The sequence below is a fragment of the Chlorocebus sabaeus genome, chromosome 18 (assembly GCF_047675955.1).
Source record: "Chlorocebus sabaeus isolate Y175 chromosome 18, mChlSab1.0.hap1, whole genome shotgun sequence".
NCBI lineage: Eukaryota > Metazoa > Chordata > Mammalia > Primates > Cercopithecidae > Chlorocebus > Chlorocebus sabaeus.
Window position 1 is genome coordinate 18,454,942 of NC_132921.1, and position 11,485 is coordinate 18,466,426.

The 11,485-nt window shown below is 45.4% G+C and overlaps 1 pseudogene; it reads left to right on the forward strand.

Annotated features, from left to right (window-relative positions):
* Positions 1 to 7,333, forward strand: part of LOC140709032 (ribose-5-phosphate isomerase pseudogene) — a 28,765-nt pseudogene extending 21,432 nt beyond the window's left edge.
* Positions 7,334 to 11,485: the final 4,152 nt, after the last annotated feature.

The window sequence follows — 11,485 nt, forward strand, 5'->3', positions numbered from 1 at the left end:
GCTTTAATTTTGCCCAGAGGCAAATTGCTGGGTTTCTGTGCCTAAAAAGGATCAAAGGACCAGTTGACTCAATGGTCCAATTTGCATTAGGTCCATTTAACTCAAAACACATTTTAGCTTCAAGGAGTTTATGAGTCATTTCTATATTCTCTTTCCAACATCTATAATGCCCTCCTGTAATATGCACTCATATTATCCCTCCTTATTGAGATCACAAGAGGGGCCACCAGGTGATGGAGAGCTAAACTATAATCAGAAAAACGTATCTCTGTACTTGCAGGTAATACAGATTTAGCACCTCACTTGGCTGGCCAACCTCTTTTTGCAACTTCAAAAGCATTCAATACTCTCCATTTTCAAGGAAGTGGGGAACATTTCCAAGTTGTTTGTTATTACCATGTACCTATGGGAGTCCCCACTTTCTAGGAACACAAGGTGTTATCAGTGTCAGATGATCCAATTCACAAGTGGTTGTTAACTGCTGGTTAGCTGAAGATGCCATCGATGCTCTGTCCCTTCTTGGGCGCCTCTCAGGGACTTCAACTTGCACTGCCCATTCAAGTACCAACCACGCACCACAGAATGAGAAGTTGGAGGAAAAATACTTAGGCCTACACTTTGCTCCTAATTTTCTTGTGTTTTAAATGCAAACTAATGGAATCTGCAAGAAATGTCAGCAAAGTAAGTGTGCAAATATTTTGCCAGAGGCCTTTTCAGGATCCTTACCCTTTCAATGAGACTTAGAACACGCCTCTGTCATTTCCTAACATTTTGGTTTGCTGGGTTTTTATTAACTACTTGGCATTGTTTTTTAGAAATCTTCTTCGAGGGTAGGGACTACATTTTTCCCCTTATTATTTTCAATATTTATTTTTCCATTCTGAAGCTTAATCTTAGGGGGAAGTTCCTTGGTCAGTGTTTGGGAAAATTACTTTTGGGGCTGTTGCCAGAACTCTGGGTGACTTTGAAGTCCAGACAGCACCAAACTAAACATGGTCATAGCCTTTTTGCTGCTATTTGTGTAAGTGTTTGTTGCATTCGGTGCCTCTGGGCAGGCTCAGGGAATCTTTGGAAATTAGATTGATTCCAGTGAATAAATTAACTCAACAATATTGCACAGATAAAATCAACCGGATTTTGATGACTCTGGAATGGATGAACATTTGTAAATATGCTTTTACATTTCCAAAATAACATGGGCTAAAGAGGTGAAACAAGTTACTATTTTTAAAACTTGTATCAACATCATTTTAGGAGATTTTAGGAGTCAAACTGAGGGATAATAGTTTGGATGGATAACTTTTGTGGAGTTTTTTGTAAGGCTGAATACCTGATATTGACAAGGGATGCAGTGGGGCTGATACTTGAGGGTGACTTATTAGGGGAAGGTCAGCTCCTTTTCCAGGTGCCTAAGACATTACTTTGACAACTCGTTGAGGAAATTAACCCACGACATTGGTAACAGAGGAAAGATCGAATGCACCACCCTTTTTTCATCTGCTTAACCAGGCCCTCTATTTGTCTTATATTTGTTTCTACCCATCTGCACTCTGTCATGTAGATTGGTACTGCTACTGTCCCTCACACTCCAAATCTTTGACACTGTTAAATCCTGAGAGGATAAAATAACTCTCAGACTCTGTGGAGGGCAATGACAGAATTGGTATGGTTACTTCCAGGTATTCAGGGAAAGTTCATATGTATAAAGATTTCTCTGTGTTTCTGAGCTGCGATCACCATGATTTTGTATTTAGTAATAGACCTAGTATAGTATTTATCTTTTGCTGCATAACGAATTGTCCCCAAACTTAGCAGCTGCAAACAATAGCAACCATCCATTATGTCACAGTTTTTGAGAGTCAGGAGTGAGGTGGTTCTGGTTCAGGTTCTCTTATGATGTTGGCCAGGGCTACAGGCATCTGAAGGCTTGAGTGATGTTGGAAGATCCACTTCTTTTTTTTTTTTTCCAACATGGAGTCTTGCTCTGTTGCCCAGACTGGAGTGCAGTGGTGCGAGCTTGGCTCACTGCAACTTCCCCCCACAAGGTTCAAGGGGTTCTCTTGCCTCAGACTCCCGAGTAGCTGGGATTACAGGTGCTGGCCACGATGCCCAGCTAATTTTTGTATTTTTTGTTTGTTTGTTTTGAGACAGAGTCTTGCTCTGTCACACAGGCTGGAGTGCAGTGGTGCTATCTCGGCTCACTGCAAGCTCTGCCTCCCGGGTTCACGTCATTCTCCTGCCTCAGCCTCCCGAGTAGCTGGAACTACAGGCACCCACCACCACGCCAGGCTAATTTTTTGTATTTTTAGTATGAGCATGGATGCCACTGACCATCAATTCTGCACATCCTCTTGCTCCGCAGGTCAGCCCCATTTAATGTGGGAGAGGAGGATATGCCAGGAGAAAGAATTATTGAGTGCCGTCTTGGAGACTGCCTACCACACCTAGAATTACCCCACCATGATACCTTGGACCAGATGGAGTCTTGGGGAGCTAGGAAAGCATCTGTTTTGTGTGGCTTCTTTGTGGATTACAATCTTGCCTGCTTCCTAGGCCTCTCCCTAGTGAGGTCTCCCTGGCTGGCTGCCTGCTTTGTTTCCAAGCCTTTAGAATTTTCTCCTATGGGCTGGGCATGGTGCTCACACCTGCAATCCCAGAACTGTGGGAGGCCAAGGTAGGTGGATCACCTGAGGTCAAGAGTTTGAGACTAGCCTGGCTAAGATGGTAAAAACCCATCTCTACTAAAACTACAAAAATTAGCTGGGCATGGTGGTGCACACCAGTTATCCTAGCTACTTGGGAGACTGGGGTGGAAGAATCGCTTGAACCCAGGAGGCGGAGGTTGCAGTGAGCTGAGATTGTGCCACTGCACTCCAGCCTGGGTGACAGAGCGAGACTCCATCAAAAAAAAAAAAAAAAAAAAAAAAAAGGAAAGAGAAAAGAAAAAAGAAATTTCTCCCATGGCTGTACTTCAACCTTAAAGTTCCCTGGAATCAGCACATTGCAGAGATGGAAAGGTCAACCGTGGTCTGATTCCCTTTTATCATAAGGAACTATCATTATTTACAAGGTCAATCTAAGATTCTTAGACAGATCACCTGTAATAACCTATAACCTGTGGCTCAAAAGTGAGGGGTCTGGAAATTTCCCTTAGTGATTTGGGCTACTAAGATCCAGAGGGTTGAGAGTTGAAGAGTTACCTTTACACTCTTTCTCTCTTTATTTTAATACTGCATACTCCCCTGTACACCTAGACCCTTGTCATTGTATGAAGGAATGAACAGATAATTGATTTTCAATAAGGAGATGGGAAAATTGCTGAAGGCCTTTGATGCCAGGAGTGTGGAGAAGGGAAGTACTGAAGAGAGGTTTGTCCCAGTATACGCTCCTCCCACTAATTTGGCAGGGATGTGCGTTACGCCAGAGACTGGAGGAATAAGTGGACTGAACCTCTCATACTCAAATCCTCCCTTCCTTGGGCTTCACTGTCAAATTTCCAAACCAACCATCTTTTCCAGAAAGGGTCCACAGACTGGGCATGGTGGCTCACACCTGTTACCCCAGCACTGTGGGAGGCCGAGGCAGGAGGATATCTTGAGCCCAGGAGTTTGAGACCAGCCTGGGCAACATAGGAAGACCCCATCTGTATAAAAATAAAAAAATATTAGCCAAGTGTGGTGATGTGCAACAGAGTCCTGGCTGCTCGGGAGGCTGAGATGGGAGGATCACTTGAGCCAGGGATGTCAAGGCTGCAGTGAGCCATAGTTGCACCACTTCACTCCGGCTTGGGTGACAAAGTAAGACTCTGTCTCAAAATAAATAAATAAAAGAAGAAGCGTCCATAGGATTCGCTGTTCCTTAGTCCTCATGGCTGTCCACGTGTGCATAACTTCAGGCAAGGTCAACTGAACCGAAACAGAAGTCATTTCCTTAGGCTTGAAGCAACAAGGCATGGAAAACTAAAAGGTAAACAACTGTATTTTTTGAGGGAATGGGACTCTAGCAAAGTATTGGAATTAAGGCAGGCCTTTGAGGTTTTCTTTCTTTAAAATGATGCTTGATTGATTTCCAGCCCTTTCTTCTCAGTCTATACTTTGTGAACACCGTGTCCAGTGCAGACAGCCTTGCTCACTTCATAGAAAAAAACCACAGCTCTTCTCATTGTGGCTCTAGCCTATGGAGTAATGATTCTCTCTATGTACGTTCTATCTGGGCCAATCCCAGAGAAGTTTAAGACACTGTTGTTCCAGGGGAAGAGCGATAAAATAGCTAGCATGGATGATTTATACCTAGAACTCATTAAACTTGTTCCCTCTTCTATATCTAAGCTAGCCACGTATTTTTTGCCATGTTTTGCTGGCATTTTGCCATCCATCTGGACACATGCCAGAGATAACCCCTCTCATAAAGAACTTTGGAACTATGACTTGAAATAGTGCAGACTTGCATCATTTTTAGCTGTTTGGCAAAGTGGCTTGAAAAATGTGAGCACTTGAAGATTTCAAACTGTTGGCAATAATAGGATCTTCTGTTTCCAGGAACGCTCTCAGGCTTTAGGTCCTGTTGTTCTGCTTAAATTATACCAGGTACTAGCCATATTTCTAAGAGTATTTCCTGACATGGGGTCTAAGAATTCTGGTGTGTGTGTGTGTGTGTGTGTGTGTGTGTGTGTAGGAGAGAGAGGAAGATGCAGAGACAGAAAAAGGCAGAAAGATGGAGAGAAAGAGAGAGACAAAAAGACAGAGAGGCAGAGATAGAGTCCTCACTCTTGACTGCAGCTCCTGAAGGAATTCTTAGAAGCAGCTGACATTATTGTTGGAGCATCAAAAATTGGAGTGGGAGAATTAGGTGAAGGCTGAATGAAATGTCAGAGAAGGTTGTAAGGACAGAAAGCAGTTATTCACCTTAAGATGTGAAGGAATATTGTCATAGAATAAAGGGAAGGAAAGATAATTAAAAAAAAAAAAACAATAGAGGTCTTAGACAATCTGCTTGATGATCAAGAGTTTCTGACAGCAAGAAATAGGAGAATGTACACTTCTCAGAAAAGAGACCATTGGATTAGCATAGAAGGAACCTCCCAAGTTCTTCTGAAGGATGTGGTCCCTGCCCAGCCAATTGGAAGAGAACAGCCAAAATGTTTCTTTGTAGTAGAGGGTGCAATGTGCTCTCAAGAAACACCTGGTAGCTTCTCTCTAACTCAGGAGAACACAAGGAATCCCTGAGAAACCTAGAATAGCTGATTAAGCTGAGTCACAGCAGGACGCAGTGGCTCACACCTGTAATTCCAGCACTTTGGGAGGCCAAGGCAGGAGGATTGCTTCAGCTGGAGAGTTTGAGACCAGCCTGGGCAACATAGGGAGACCCCATCTCTATAAAAACAAAACAAAAACAAATCTTGATTATAATCATATATGTGTGTGGTAGTGCATGCCTGTGGTCCCAGCTACTCAGGAGGCTGAAGTGAGAGGATTGCTGGAGCCCAGGAGGTCAAGGTTGCTGTGAACCAGGATTGTGCCACTGCACTCCAGCCTGAGCAACAGAGAGAGACCGCGTTTCAAAATGAAAAAAAAAAAAAAAAAGGAAAGGAAAAAGTTGAGTCACATTTATGACAGGCTGGAGGAATGAACAAAGAGAAGCTAAGCAAAGGGAAAAGATCCAGGGATGTCTGACGGAATCATCCACGTAAGCCCACGGAATCATCCACGTAAGCCGACGGGTGCCGTCAGTGCTTGCAAAGACAATACCTGCCTCATCTCAGATGAAAAAATACGGCGCACGAAGACATAAGTGTTTGTGTTATTACGTAACTAGTACATGAGCATCATTCTTGTCTTCCCATAGGGTTTGGAGGACTTCACAGTGGTAAGCATTGTCACAAACAGACCAGAGTTGGTGAGCGCCGCATGCATAACCCGTCTAGATCACAGGCCTCGTCCCCTACCCACTTCCCTCCACAGCCTCCAGAAACATGAACAGCTCTCTCTGCTGCTCACACCCATTGGTGCTCCTGGGGTAGCGAGTGACTAGATAATGGAAATATTTTATAGATCCTGTGATTTCAAGAGTAGAAAAAGCAGATTTTTGAAGAGAAGAAATCACTTAGAGGAAGTCATCAGGGCTGGTTGGCTTTTTATGGTGTTTCCTTTGCCCCCAAAACCTCTGCCCCTGGTGTGGCCTACATGTGTCGGTTTATGAAAAATCACAACGGCAGGGATTGCTTGGGATAAGATGTGTCTTCTAGGGGCAGGATGTGGTGGGCTATTAGTCATTCATCACCAGCATGGATCGCCTGGCGCAGACTGTGTTTCCTCTATGAGAGCTAATAGTGGTTGTACCGAGGCAACGGACATTTGATTTGAAAGCAACTGAGGAGCAATTGGGTGATTGTGGAGCATGGAGCATTCTGAAGGGGTGAGAAGGGATGGGATGCTTCAGTGGGAGCTAGAGAGCAGCTTCCCAACCCTGGAGACTAAGGATCGAGGGAGCATGCCAAAAACAACAGCCTGAGAAACTTCTCCAGGCCCTAATGTAATGAGAGGACAGAAATCACAGAGCAGATGGCCAGAGTGAGGCATCAGGCGACAGTGCCCCGGGCCCTTCAGCGACCTCTACAGGTGGCTCCTGGTGCTGCTCTGGGGTGGGCTGTAGGTGCATCCTCCAGAGGAGGTGGAAACAGCTGGTACATCCAGGGTTCCTACGTGCAGCTCTCAGGGCATACACAGTCCAGGACCTGCTACAGTGCTGGCAGCACAAACACCAGCTATGGAAACTCCAACAGCTTCTGCCTGGCCCCCCTCCATGATGTCCAAGGTCGAGGAGGCTAAGAACTGGTGGGACACAGGGTGGTGGAGAACCACTTGAGGAATAAAAATATGCTGGGAACTGGAAGTGGTTCTACAAGTGTTCATGCTGTGCAGCAAGTAGCTGAAAGGTGAAGCAGGAGATTCTGACCTCGTCTGCATTCCCACTTCCTTCCAGGCCTGTCAGCTTCTTTCCTGTCATCAGGAAAGATACAAAGAACCTTGGGGATCAGTGGCACAAGGGAATCCCAGTGTCCTTCGTCCCAGTGAGCTGAGCTATGAGCCAGAAGTTTAGGGGTGTGGTTGAATTCCCAATGGCTGTCAACAAGGCAGGTCCAGTGGTGACAGATAATGGGAATTTTATCTTGGACTGGAAGTTTGACCAGGTACATAAATGGGGTGAAGTGAACAGAGCTGCCAGAATGGTCCCACGTGTGGTGGACACAGGCCTGTTCATCCACATGACTGAGAGAGTCTACTTCAGGACGCAGGATGGCTCAGTGAACAGGAGGGAACAGCCTTTCTGTTGACCTTGCAAGGAGTAGAGTGTCTTCACCCTCGAACCACAGGTCACAGCCAAGGGGGACGTTTCTTTCCAGGGGCCTTCACCTTCATGTGTCTGTGCCAGGGTGGACAACTGGCAGGAGGGAGAAGGCAGGGCAGTTAAATCCAGTCTTCTGAAGTATTGTTATTAAATATCTTTTTTTTTTTTGAGACAGGGTCCTGCTCTGTTGCCCAGGCTAGAGTGCAGTGGCATGATCTTGGCTCACTGGAGCCTCTGTTTCCTGGATTCAAGCAATTCTCGTGCCTCAGCCTTCCAAATAGCTGGGATTACAGGTGCCCGCCACCATTCCCAGCTAATTTTTGTATTTTTAGTAGAGACAGAGTTTTGCCTTGTTGGCCAGGCTGGTCTTGAACTCCTGACCCCAAGTGATCTGCCTGCCTTAGGCCTTCCAAAGTGCTGGGATTACAGGTGTGAGCCACTGTGCCTGGCCTGTTATTAAATATCTTTTAAAAGAGAGAAATATAAACATATATTTTTACTATTAAAGCATTCAGGGTTTTTTAATAAAGATAAAAAAAGGGAAATCATAGTGAGGTCTGAGGCTGGGTTTCCTGAGTTGTGCGCCTGGAGTAGTAGCAGGAGTTAGGGTAAAAGAGTTCACTGTAGGAAATCAGGATTTACTGTTTCTTTGCTGCAGGACTCCGCTGAGAATTTAACATGCTAATGAGCATCATATATACCCAAAAAAGACGACAGTACAAAGTGTGTAACAAGTTTATTTTTGCAAACATTTGAAGGGCATCTCAGGGGATTAGTGGTCAACAGGATACATTTTGGGGGAATAAATGTCTTGTTTATTTGAAAGGTCAACATCTAAAATCTTGGGCAGTGTTTTCACCTCCAAACCTCCGGTGAAAAGAAGGTGTTAGTTGGGCCATCTGTTTTCTTTCTAATTCTGGAATCTATACCCACAAGAAATGCAAGCAGGTACCATCTGAATGAGGATTGATGGGGCAATGCAAGGAGGTAGGAAAGGCAGCGAAGGCAAAAGTCAGCAGTTTGAAATCCTCCCAATGCCAAGTGACTCTAAAAAACAGGAGGGGGATGCATTTCCTCCTGCGCTCCTCATTCCACAGCTGTGGGACCCACAGCTCGGAGTGCCCCATGCTCCAGTTACTAACTTTTCCTCTCCACTGACAATCCTCAGACCTGTCCAGCATGTCTCCGTTAAGTCCTACCACTTTTATCTCCTAAATGACTCTTGTATTAGTCTGTTCTCACATTGCTATAAAGAAATACCTGAGACCAGGTAATTTATACAGAAAAGAGGTTTAATTGGCTCACGGTTCCGCAGGCTGTACAGGAAGCATGATGCTGGCAACTGCTTGGCCTCTGAGGAGGCCTCAGGAAACTTACAGTCATGGCAGAAGGCAAAAGGGGAAGTGAGACGTTTCGCATGGCCAGAGCAGGAGGAAAAATGTAGAGGAGATGCTACCCATTTTTAAACAACCAGATCTCATGAGAACTCACTATCATGAGAACAGTATTAGGCGAATGGAGCTAAACAATTAAAAACTACACCCATGGTACATTCACCTCCCACCAGGCCCCACCTCCAACACTGAGGGTTACAACCGAGCATGAAATCGGGGGTGGGGGGGGGGCGGGAATCCAAAAGGTATCAGCTCTCGAATAGAACTACTATGTGATCTAGCAACACCACTGCTGGGTATGTATCCAAGCGAAAAGACACCCATACATTTAAGAAATATCTGCATTCCCGTGTCTGTTGCAGCACTATTCACATTAGCCAAGATACGGAATCAGCTTCAGTGTCTGTCAGTGGATGAATGGATAAAGAAAATGTGGTACATACATATAATGGAATATTATTCAGCCTTAAAAAGAATGAAATCCTGTCCTTTGCAACAACAAGGATGAAACTGGAGGACATCATGTTAAGTGAAATAAGCCAGGCACAGAAAGACAAATACTGCGTCTTCTCACTCATATGTGAGAGCTAAAAAAAATCGAACTCATGGAGATAGAGAGCAGAATGCTGGTTACCAGAGGCCGGAAAGGGAAGTATGGAGCAGGGGCTAGAGAAAGGATGGTTAGTAGGTACAAAAATACAGTTAGATAGAAGGAATAAGACCTAGTGTTCAGTTGCACAATAGGGCAACTATAGTTAACAATAATTTATTAGGTGTTTTAAAATAACTGAAAAAGTGGAATTGGAATGTTCCTAACACAAAGAAGTGATAAATGCTTGAGGTGATAGATACCACACTTACCCACATTTGATCGTTATACCTTGTATGCTTGTAGCAAAATATCATGTGCAGCCCATATGTACAACTACTGTGTAGCCATAGTAATGAACAATTTAAAAATATTTAGAAATAGCTCTCAAATCTTTCCCTTCCCTCCAACTCTAACAGTTCTCTAATCTCACACCTGGTCTCCCAACGTAGGGCCCCAAGGGCTCTCCCATGTCTGCTGCAGCCCCATCTAGCTCATCCTCTGTACTGCAGTCCAGCCCCAAACACAAATCAGGTCAGCACGCCCACCCACCCGCCTCTAGTTGAAAGTCCTCTCATTTTTTCTCACAGCGTGGAGAATCCTTTACTGAGGCTCAGAACGACCTGTGTGGCTGCCCCTCTCACACCTCTCCTGCCTCTGCTCATCGACACTGCCCCTTGCTCCCTGCACCCCAGCCACATGGGCCCCCTCCCTGCAGATTCCCTGGTGCCATCTGCCACAGGACCTTGGCACATGCAGCCCTCTCTGCTTTTGCCACCCTCCCTCTTTCAGCTCAATCACATTTTCTCAGGGCATGCTTTTCTGGTCTCCCTGGCTGGTTCAGATCCTCCTGTAAGTCCTCATGGTACCATGCACCTCTCCTGTTTACTTCCTGCAGCTGCACTTGTGTTGATGTCTATGACTGTGGGATTAGTGTCTGCCTTTTGCATTGGGACGGCCAGTTGTATGTTCCATGAGGACAGGCAGTCTTTGTCCATTGTTGCAACTCAACTGCTTAGCATGGTGCCTCATAAATATGAGAACGTCAGTCTGGTAATACTATTTTATTTCATGGCTTGAGTGATTGGTTGGACCTAAATCCCTTGACAGCAGAGGTTTCTGCCTGAGATCCATGGAGTATATATATACCCTTCTAGAAAATGTATACAAATATTTGTGCAGTTACGTTTTTCTGAGCGAACGTATGCACAGAGGGCTCTATGAACTGCTCCCCTTCCTGCCAAAAACTTACCCATGGTGGTCCTATAATGATTTGGATTTTCAAAAGAATTACCTCTTACCCAAATGGATCTTAAATAACTAACATGTGTCGGGCACAGGAGTGGTTAAGGCCAAGTTCTGACTGATTGGATGGTAGAAGTACAATGAGACACTCTCAGTGTGTTGCTTACCTAGAGAGAAAGGAAAGACCTACCAAAGTGCCAGTTCCCCACGGTCCTTTTCCCACACGTGAAAGAGCAGGACACCAAGGCAGAAGGAACCATGACTGCAGCTTGAGTTGGGAGGAACCCTGTTGCTGAGAGCCCAGTCTTAGACGGCAGCTAAGCAGATTCATCATCTGCAGTTTTTTGGGTTTTTTTTTCTTTCCAAGGGGGCAAGGAAGGAAACCTCATTCTTATTCACAGCCTGGGAGATGATGGGAAGTAACCTTCTTTTTTTTTTTTTTTTTTTTATTATACTTTAAGTTCTAGGGTACATGTGCACAACGTGCAGGTTTGTTACATATGTATACCTGTGCCATGTTGATGTGCTGCACCCATCAACTCGTCAGCACCCATCAACTTGTCATTTACATCAGGTATAACTCCCAATGCCATCCCTCCCCCCTCCCCCCTCCCCCCCCCCACAATAGGCCCCCGGTTGCGATGTTCCCCTAACAGCCTCCCAGAAGAGACAGGCAGGGAAGGGGAGAGGGCCTTCCAGGGAGGGCCGTAAGGTGTTCTACCGGTTCAGAGGAGCTGCGGCTCCAGTCTCCCGTGCCTGCAGGGCTTATGTGGACACGTGCAGGGTGTTCCAGGCACCAGGGGGAGCAGCTTCGTTACAGCAGGTTGACAACAGAGCGCGAATATTTCTAGGCAGAGTTAGAGAGGATCATGTGGGCCCATCCAGTCATTCAGTGTGCAGGCAGACTATT